Raw genomic sequence first — 9966 nt, 5'->3', positions numbered from 1 at the left:
CCATACACTAGAGATTTAGGGTATATTTTGACCTGTTAGAAGAAACTGTATCCCAAAATTTTGAAGAGAGAACAACTTATATATATATATATATATATATACCAAAATAAGGTTATACTATATATATAATACCAAAAATAAGGTTAACTACTATGAAGGGATAGAATAGGACTCTAAAAATGAAAAATAAAAAAAGATTTAAAAAAAAGGGATTGATAAGATGTTGGTTGAAAAAGGGAAAAGGAAAAATTAAAAAAAAAAAAAGACAGTTAAAAAAAATTAACTTTGAAAGACTAAAGAATCATGGGGAAAAAAGCCATGGATTCTATGTGCAGTATTCCCCTAGTGCTGGAGTTCTGCCGTTCTCATTGATTGGTAAACTTGGTCTTGGCTGGTTGTTCTTGCTGATCTTCTGGGGGAGGGGCCTGTTGCCGTGGTTCCCAAATGTCTTTGCTGGAGGCGGAATTGCCCAGCCCTTGCCAGATCGGGCTAAGTAATCTGCTCGGGTTTGCTCTCGGGAGCTTTTGTTCCCTGCAAGCTTTCTGTTAGGCTTTGGAGGATGAGAGTGAAAATGGAGGCCTCCCAATCTCCGCCCCAGAGGAGCCAAGAACTTGGGGCCCCACTCCTCAGTGAGCCCCCAGAGAAAAGCAGTCAATCACTCCCATCTCCTCCGGCCGCACTCTGTGCTCACCCGGTCTGTGACCAAGCATTTCTATCTCTGGCACACGACCCTGTTTGGAGTCTCTAAACCTAGCAGATCCCTGGTGCGCTCCTGCACTGCTCCTCCCGGGGGAGGAAGGGGAGTCTCCCCAGATCTGCTGCTTGTTGGGTCCCTGCTGGAGGAGCAGAGACCCGACTGTGCCGCAGATCACGGTTTATGGCAACCCTGAGCTGAGAGCCCGTGCCTGGGCTCCATCTCTGCAGCCGACTTCCCCGCTCTGATACCTGGGAGCTCTGCCGCACTCAGACACCCCCAGTCTTTCTGTGATGCCGAGGGTCCTGGGACCACACTTTCCCAGCGAGGGTTCCACCACCCACTTAGCCACTGGAGCGACATCCCTCAGCGGAGCCGACTTCTAAAAGTTCCGATTTTGTGCTCTACTGCTCTATCACTTGCGGGTAACAGCTGATGGGGGCCCCCTCCCCCACCATCTATTTTCCCAAATATCGCCTTGGATTCACTTCTCTGCACGTCCTACCCTCCAGAAAGTGGTCGCTTTTCTGTTCAGAGAGTTGCTGCTATTCTTTTCTTCGATCTCCTGTTGAGTTCATGGGGTTCAGAATGGTTTGATCCCTATGTAGCTGAATTCCTGGGACCAGATGAAATTTAGATCTCCTACTCCTCTGCCATCTTGCCTCTCCCCCCTATGTTTTTCTTTTCCCTCAAAAATTTCTTTATTGTAATATTGATATGATTAAATGTGCTATCTATTATCTCATATTGGTTGCAAAAAATAGGATAATAAAAGATTTAAGCATAATAATGTATTACATATATGTTTATATGTATATTGAATTCTGTATATATACACATAATTTAATTCATGTATTTGTATAATGTATAGTCTTTATATTTTGTACTATTGTACATATATACTGTATGCATATACATATACACAGATTTTAATTTTTCAATGTTTTATTTTTAATCATTAGATATTAAAAAATTCTATAACAATCATTATTTACATAAGTGCTCACAGTAGCATAAACATATAAATATTTGATAAATGATTATTAAATGAACATTTTTATCAGAAATGCAATTTACAACATAAACACATGCACATATATGCACAGAATATTTATTCATTATTCTCTTTAAAGATTACCCTATTTCTTTGCAACCAATTTAGGGTAATCAAAAATTCTTTTTAAATGAATGATCTATTAGCTAGCAACTTGATTAAGTCTCCCTTAAATATTCTTGAAGGCAAATAATTGCAAACCACCTGACTTGCAAAAGTATTTGTTACCTAGTTTACTATTGCCATTTATTTTCTCAGTTTGAGTATAACAATGTCTTTACTAAGGTATATCAAATGTGTATAAATGATAGATTTTATTCATTTGTTTAGAGATACCAGGTTTAACCTGTTGTATCCAGAAAAGACTGAGAAAATATTGTTATTTAAGTGTATGTTTTGGAAAGAAATTTTGGCCAAAATGCTTTGCCTTATTATGTTCTAAATATGTTTGTTTTCTTCTTCTTCTTTTTTTTTTAATTGCAGCTGCATATGTAGTCCATTTAGCTTATGGAATATATTTACTGTATAATCTATATTCTAAACCCATTTCTCATCATCAAAAAGTCTGCCAAATCAGACATAACTTCTGTCAGAGAAAGTCTGACTTCATTGTTCCATTGGAAGAGGCATATTAGCTTGTGTCTCCAAGACAAATATCCCACTTCTGAGATGGGTTGTATTGTCTTGAGCTTGTTGTCTAGATGAGCCTATGAAACAGCTCATTCCTCCCATTTTAATATTTCTTACCATTGTTCTCTTACCTGTGCTCTCCCAGAACTCTTCCTTGAGAGCAATGCACTCTTTGACTCTCAAATGTATTTGAGAAGGAGTTGAGGTTATTAAATGAAAATGGTAGGCACCTGGGTGGCTCAGTTGGTTAAGCACCTGCCTTCAGCTCAGGTCGTGATCTTGGGTCCTGGGATCCAGTCCTGCATAGGGCTCCCTACTCAGTGGGGAGTCTGCTTCTCCTTCTCCCTTTGCCCCACCCGCCACTCATGTGCTCTCTCTCTCTCTTCCCCTCTCTCTCTCAAATAAGCAAATAAAATCTTTAAAAAAATAAATGAAAATGGCTATCACTTCCACACAAACAAATGGCCATTAGCACACAAACCAAAATACAAAGTTTCTAAGGCCAGCTCTACCCTTACCAGAAACACATATGGGTGGAAAAGACATCAAGCCATTTTTTTGCTTTCTTCTTGTTGTTGCTCTGAATTTTCTAAATGTGCAAAAATGAACACATAGTGCATTTATTATGAAAAACCAGAAAATCATAGAGGGTGGTTTTCAAAATTTAAAAATGGCACATCAGTATTAGAACAAAAACTGGATTATGGAGCACTATGCCAACCACAGTTTTCTAGAAATAACTGTTATTGGCATCTTCTGATTGAAATGATCAGTTTTTTGATTAGCTATAGTGCAAAATCCTATCAGATTAGGGCAGTTAAATGCTAATGTTGAATTGTGGTGGGGTTAGTCTAGGTTTGCAGAAGATGTTTTATAAATGATCTTCTAATTAAAATGCATAGTTTAGGGCGCCTGGGTGGCTCAGATGGTTAAGCGTCTGCCTTCAGCTCAGGTCATGATCCCAGGGTCCTGGGATCGAGTCCCACATCGGGCTCCCTGATCCTTGGGAGCCTGCTTCTCCCTCTGCTTCTCTCTCTCTCTCTCTCCCTCTCTCTGTCTCCCTCTGTCTCTCATGAATAAATAAAAATAAAATCTTAAAAAAAAAGTCTTGCTAAAAAAATAAATAAAATGCATAGTTTATCTGTGCCTTCGCAAAAAGTTATGATTTACATGTGTCAATACTGCCATTCTTTGCCTTTTAGATCTTCGTGGGATACTGAGTGAGCAAATGGCAATTTAGAGAGATTGAAGAGATCAGAATTAATTTTACTAAGCAGTACTTTAAAAAAAAATAAAGTCCTCTCAATGTAACAGACACAAGATTGACGTGTCCCAACAAAATTGGGGGTACCTAGGACTTAAAGCGAGAACTATGTCAGTGTCTCAGATAAGCCACACATGTTACAGTGAGACCAAGGAAGACTTTGTTAATGTTAACTTGACTAAAACGGAGAGAGAAGAAAAAGGAAGAAAACAAATGAATGATATTTTGACAAAATGTTGTTATATTTTGGGGACAGTATTGTGTATTTTACATATATATTCCCAACTGTGATAACAGCACTAGGAAGTAATTATTATTATAATTTTTCAGATTAATAAATGAAATTTAGAACACTTAAGTAAAAAAATCGTTTATAGCCAATCATATAGAAAGTGATAGAGGCAAACTTCAAATTACAGGTAGGTAGGTCTTATTCCAGTGCCCACATTTTGCCCAACTATGCCTTATGTAGTGCACACCTGATTTGGATTGGTGACTGTTGGATAAAAGAATAAGGCTTTTCTGAAATATAAATATGAACTGTGAAAACAGGTACACTATAGTGTGGGATGACCAACAGGACCTCATACTTCAGTGAGGTGTACTTTGGCAGGGGGGACAGAAATGATTGATAGATATACAGTAGCAAAGCAGAAAAACTGAGGGAAAAAAAGACGTTTCAAATAAGAAAGTATTAGAATCAGCAGGAGATGACACTTACAAAAATATATACAAAAACTTAGAAACGATAAAATTGTTAATCAGTCTTCAGTAAACTCAGCAGGCAATAAGTCCCAAAGAGCTGCTAATGAATTATTAAACCAAAATGTGGCCCTGGATTAAGATAAAAAGGAGCGAGAAAATGACATCTTCTAAATGATATGAAACAAATGTGACAATCAGCAACTTTGAAAATATTGTGAGGATGTTAAGGGGGTGCTATTTGCTTCACATGTTTCTACATCAATTATGCATTTTAAAGTAAACTTAAAGAGGTTCCTAATTAAGCTTCTTGTGCAGCTGTCAGAGGACTTTTTTCTTTATTTAGTACCAAGCTTAAAGCGTGTGATAAAACATCCATGATTACAAATACCAAGTGAAAGAGCAAATGAATTAAAGATGTGCCTAAGATTCAGAGCACAATTCAGGTAGCTTCTGGGTAGAGTTGTCTACAATATCTCAAACCACTCAATTCGGATTTTTCTAGTATCTTGCTATCTCCATTTCCACATATCTGTTGGTATGTGATCCAATTGTAAATAAGTCTAATGGTGTGAAATTTTAAACTACCAAGAAGGCTTATTACCCCCAAGGGAAGGAGAGGACAGAAGCCACTTGAAACAGGGAGGTGTCAGAGGCCAGCCATCAATCTGAATCTCAGTGTTGATTTAGGGCAAGGGTCCTGAGGGCAGACTTTTTAAAGAGAAAAAAGTTGTATCTCATTTACAATTTTTCCCTTAATATATCAAGACACATCATGCTAGAATCAGACTAAAGAGCTTTACTTTACATTCTGGGCATGAGAAGTGACTAGTAAGAAGTCAAATAGTTCCTCTGAGAGGATGAATATAGGAAAGACAGAAGAAAGACAGGAGGTCAGAGCAATTGGCTGTAACCTGGGTGGGGCCTCAGGTGTGTTTTGGAGACACCTGGCTAAGTTATGGTCAGTAGAAACCCTCATATGTTGAGGGAGAACCTAAGAACATTGGGATGGTATTCTGTTTACCCATTGCACATTTGATAATGCATCAAGTGAGGCAGAACAGTATCAGAGGATGGAGGAAGGATATAATAAATGAATGTTGCTGATTTCCCATACCTATGGAGAGTGTACAGGAAATCCAGGAGCCTCACAAGAGACAGAAATGGTCAGAGTCCTGGTGGACTGGCAGAGGCCTGGGATTAGGACAAAGAGAACACAGAGGTGCAATTTTCAGTGTCTGCACTCAACAAATAATAGTGGTGGATGGACACCTCGAATTTGGGGGAGACTGTGAGTATGGAAACAGTGACCCAAAGGACAGGGTAGCCAAGACACAGAAGGAAGCACACAGAACAGACCCCCATTTTACCATTACCATGAAGACAATTACTTGCTTTTGGAGAAGATGCCATTTTGGGAAAATGAAAAGGGAGTGAGGAAGGAGCCATGAAAGATTGAGCATCTCCCCTAAACAGACCAAGTTTCTCTTAAGAAGACTGAAACCTCTTTTTAAATGGCAAGACCCAGGGGTCTCTCTGGCTCAGACTCCTAGAGCCTATGCACACCAGAATGGGCTCAGTTATGGAACATAACAGTGTGTGTGTGTGTGTGTGTGTGTGTGTGTGTGTGTGTGTGTGTGTGTTTAATTTAACCAAGAATGAACATTCTTTCTCTCATGTAAAAATCCAGAGGTATCTGAACAAAGGCTGCTCCATAATGCCATGATCTTTCTAGTTCCCTATCCTTCCATTTCTAGGATGTCACAATTTTTCTCATGGTCCAAGATGGTGGCATTTACATTTCATGAAGTTTGGAGAAAGGGAAGAAGAAAGGAAGGGATATGCACCAGGTTTCTTTTAAGGAAGGATCTTAGAAGCTGTGTAGAGTGTGTCCACTAATGTTCCACTAGCCAGAAATTAGCCTAATGGCCACATCTAGCTGCAAGGGATATTGGGAAATGTGGACTTTGTTTATGACTAGCTGAAAATTCCATTTCAGAATGAAGAGATATTTGGAGAAAATTAGGAACTCCGCCATAAGGTACTGGAGCTGACAATAGATATACAGGCCATGTAATAATTTATTAGTTTTTCAGAGTTTTTCCCACATTTGGTAGTAGCTGGATAGCAACTGCTAGCCTATAATATGGTGTTTTTATGTTTTTCTTTGTCATTATAGGTATTTCAAAGAGATATTAGATGAGATATATTCAGTTCTGCTGGTCAAACACCACTTAAAATCTATCTTTCTAAATTTCATTTTTGATTCTTTAGAAGTTACACAGAGGAAAGAGGCTTGGTGTCACAAACTATATCTTTCACTTATTTTGGGACTTTATTTTTAATGCTACTCTTTATCCTTAAAGCAATCAAACATCATTTTTCTTCAATTCATTCCCCACTAAGCTACTGACTAATTTTTCTTCTCATTTGAAATTCTCACAAGAGTGATTTTTATTTTTGTTCCCTGAAAACTGTCTGCCTCTCTTTTGATTCTGGAAACACTATTAAAAAATAGCTTTGTTAAGGCGCTTTAAAACAGAATTTCATTGATGCATAACTTCATAACTTTTAAAATAACTTGAGTTATAATGTTTTATAGTTTTACTGGTAACAAAAGACACAACACATTACAAGTATAGAATTCAATATATATATATTTAAAGGTTTATTTATTTATTTATCAGATAGAGAGAGAGAGAGAGAGTGTGCACAGAAGCAGGGGAAGTTGCAGGCAGAGGGAGAAGGGGGCTCCCCACTGAGCACCGAGCAAGGATCCTGATGTGGGACTTGATCCCAGGACCCTGGGATCATAACCTGAACCAAAGGCAGGTGCTTAACCGACTGAGCCATCCAGGTATCCCTAGAATTCATTATTTTTGGTAAACTGATCAAGTTGTTTGATCATCACCACAAATCAGTTTTCCAAATATTTCCATCATTCCAATAAGATCTCTCATGTTCATTTACTATTAATTTGTATTTTCCTTTCCCCTTTGCTCTAGGCAACTACTGATCTACTTTCTGTCTCTCTAGATTTGCCTTTTCTGGACATTTTATATAAATAGAGCCATACGATATAAGGTCTCTGTGTCTGGCTTCTTTTATGAGTGTAATGCTTTTTTGGGTTTCATCAATATCTTTAGCTTGTATCAGTCCTTAATTCCTTTCTATTGCCAAATAACATTCCATTGTATGGATATGCCATATTTGTCTATCCATTAATCAACTGGTAGGCATTTCCAATTTTTGGCTGTTATGAATTATGCTGCTAAGAAATGTTGTGTGCAAGTCTTTTTGTGGATATATGTTTTCTTCTCTTGAGTAGATACCTTAGGAAGAGAATTTCTGTGTCACATGGTAAATTTCCATTTATCATTTTGAGTAGCTTCCAAATTGTTTTCCAAAGTTGCTGCAGTTGGCTAGGGTGCCATAACAGAATGCCACAGACGAGGTAGCTTAAAGAACAGAAATTCACTTTCTCTCAGTTGCAGAGGCTGGAAGTCCAAGATTAAGGTGCTGGCAGGGTTGGTTTCCTTTAAGACCTCTTTCCTTGGCTTGCAGAACAGTGTCTTTTTGTTGTATCCTCACCTGGCCTTTTCTATGTGTGAGTGTGCTCCTGGCATTTCTCTGTGTGTCTGAATTTCTTCTTCTTATAGTGACACCAGTCTGGATTAGGGACCTCTCTAACAGTCTCTTTTTAACTTAGTCATTGCTCTAAAGGCCCTACTTCCAAATACAATCACATTCTGAGGTCTTGGGGTTTAAGACTTCAACATATGAATTTTGAGGGGACACAATTCAATCCTGAGAGTGGCTATACCATTCTATGTTTCTATTAGAAATGTATGAGGGTTTCAATTTCTCCACATTCTTGGGAATATTTATTCTTATCTGTATTCTTTAAAAATTCTGGTCACTCTAGTGGATGTGATAAGCTATTTTGTGGTTTTAAGTTGTATTTTCCTAATGACTAATGATGTTGACTATCTTTTTATATGCCTATTATTCATTGATATATCTTCCTTGGTGAAACGTCTATTCAAATGCTTTGCCTATTTTTAAACTGGTGTTAGACCAGCACAATTGGATATAACTTCTAGTTTCTCTTTGCAGTGCTTACAATGACAAAGAAAAATATCTTGGAGGGTAAAGAAAAGATACCACCAGAATATACAAAGAACTCTTATACCTCAAAGACATGAAAACATGTTCAAAAATTTTCCACATATAGTTATGAGGATTAAATTAATTATCATCTCATCATATCTCCAAACATTTGGTTCATCTGTCACTGAATGGGGGCTGAGTCAGGTGATGTTCTTAAATATTCCCTCAGCATAGAAATATGCTGCTAGATATGAACATACTCATTCTTCACCATTTATATATGGTGATTTCTACTCATTTAGCCCTGGAAAAATCTGGTTCCCTTCCAGGACTTCTAGGTGGACTTTGGAGACTGGGAGACCCGTGTGCCTGATGTTGGGTAGCAGATATTTGTTTGGCTTGCACAGTGTTGGACCATACCTGGTTTTGAAAATGTTTACTATTAATTAATTAATTGCCAACATCAAACTATTAAGTTAGGAGATTACACATAAATATATGGATTTTGGATTCTTCTTCTTCTTTTTGTTTTTTTTTTTTTTTAGACATTGACCTGAATGCCCACATGGGTTAATTGGTTGAATGTGAGTAATTTTCAGTGGTTCTTCCCCCTCCCCCTTGATCCCTGGCACTGAGGCTAAGTGTCACTGCCATTTATCTTTGTGCTAATGCTGTTGGCCTGATAATGCAGTTAAGATAAAAATGAATTATTTACATCCATTTAACTTCTGAGTTTGCAATCTGTAGGCATCTAAGTTTGTCACTTACCATCTAGACATCCTGGAATTGGGATAAAGTCACTGAACATTTTCCCAAATAATTCTTTTAAGTACTGCCCTGTTCAGAAATGTCTCCTGTTGTGAGCTTCATGATGACAAGGTAGTTTTTTGTCTTTTTGTGTTTAGTGTTGTATCTCCAACACCTAGAATCATGTGTAGCATGTAGTAATATTAAAAAATATTTGTTATATGGAAAACTAGGATATGATGCTATTTACTGTGGTCTCTGTTTCTTTTTTTTTTTTTAAGATTTTATTTATTTATTTATTTGACAGAGAGAGACAGAGTGAGAGAGGGAACACAAGCAGGGGGAATGGGAGAGGGAGAAGCAGGCTTCCCGTAGAGGAGGGAGCCCAATGCAGGGCTCAATCCCAGGACCCTGGGATCATGACCTGAGCCGAAGGCAGATGCTTAACAACTGAGCCACCCAGGCACCCCACTATGGTCTCTGTTTGTAACTGTTCCATCAAGTGCTATCACTTTTAACTCCTAAATATCTCTCAGTCTAACTACTTTTCTCCATCTTTATCTCTACCCTAATTGAAATTACCACTTGTCTTAATAAACTATAAGATAACCTCTTGACAGATCTTCCTGACTCAAGTCTGGCCCTTGTCCACTCTATTCTCCACCAGGCATCCAGGATGACCAAATATGATTATTCCCATTGCACTTCCACCCTGCCTCCCATTGCTCCTTGGTAAAATCCCAGGAGAGCAGGTACATTGCATAG

This window comes from Eumetopias jubatus, unplaced genomic scaffold (genome assembly GCF_037043125.1).
Source record: "Eumetopias jubatus isolate StellerSeaLion01/CBP00866 unplaced genomic scaffold, mEumJub1_p1.0 scaffold_2, whole genome shotgun sequence".
In the NCBI taxonomy this organism is placed as follows: Eukaryota; Metazoa; Chordata; class Mammalia; order Carnivora; family Otariidae; genus Eumetopias; species Eumetopias jubatus.
The sequence above is the reverse complement of the archived record's forward strand: the minus strand, read 5'-3'. Positions refer to the sequence as shown.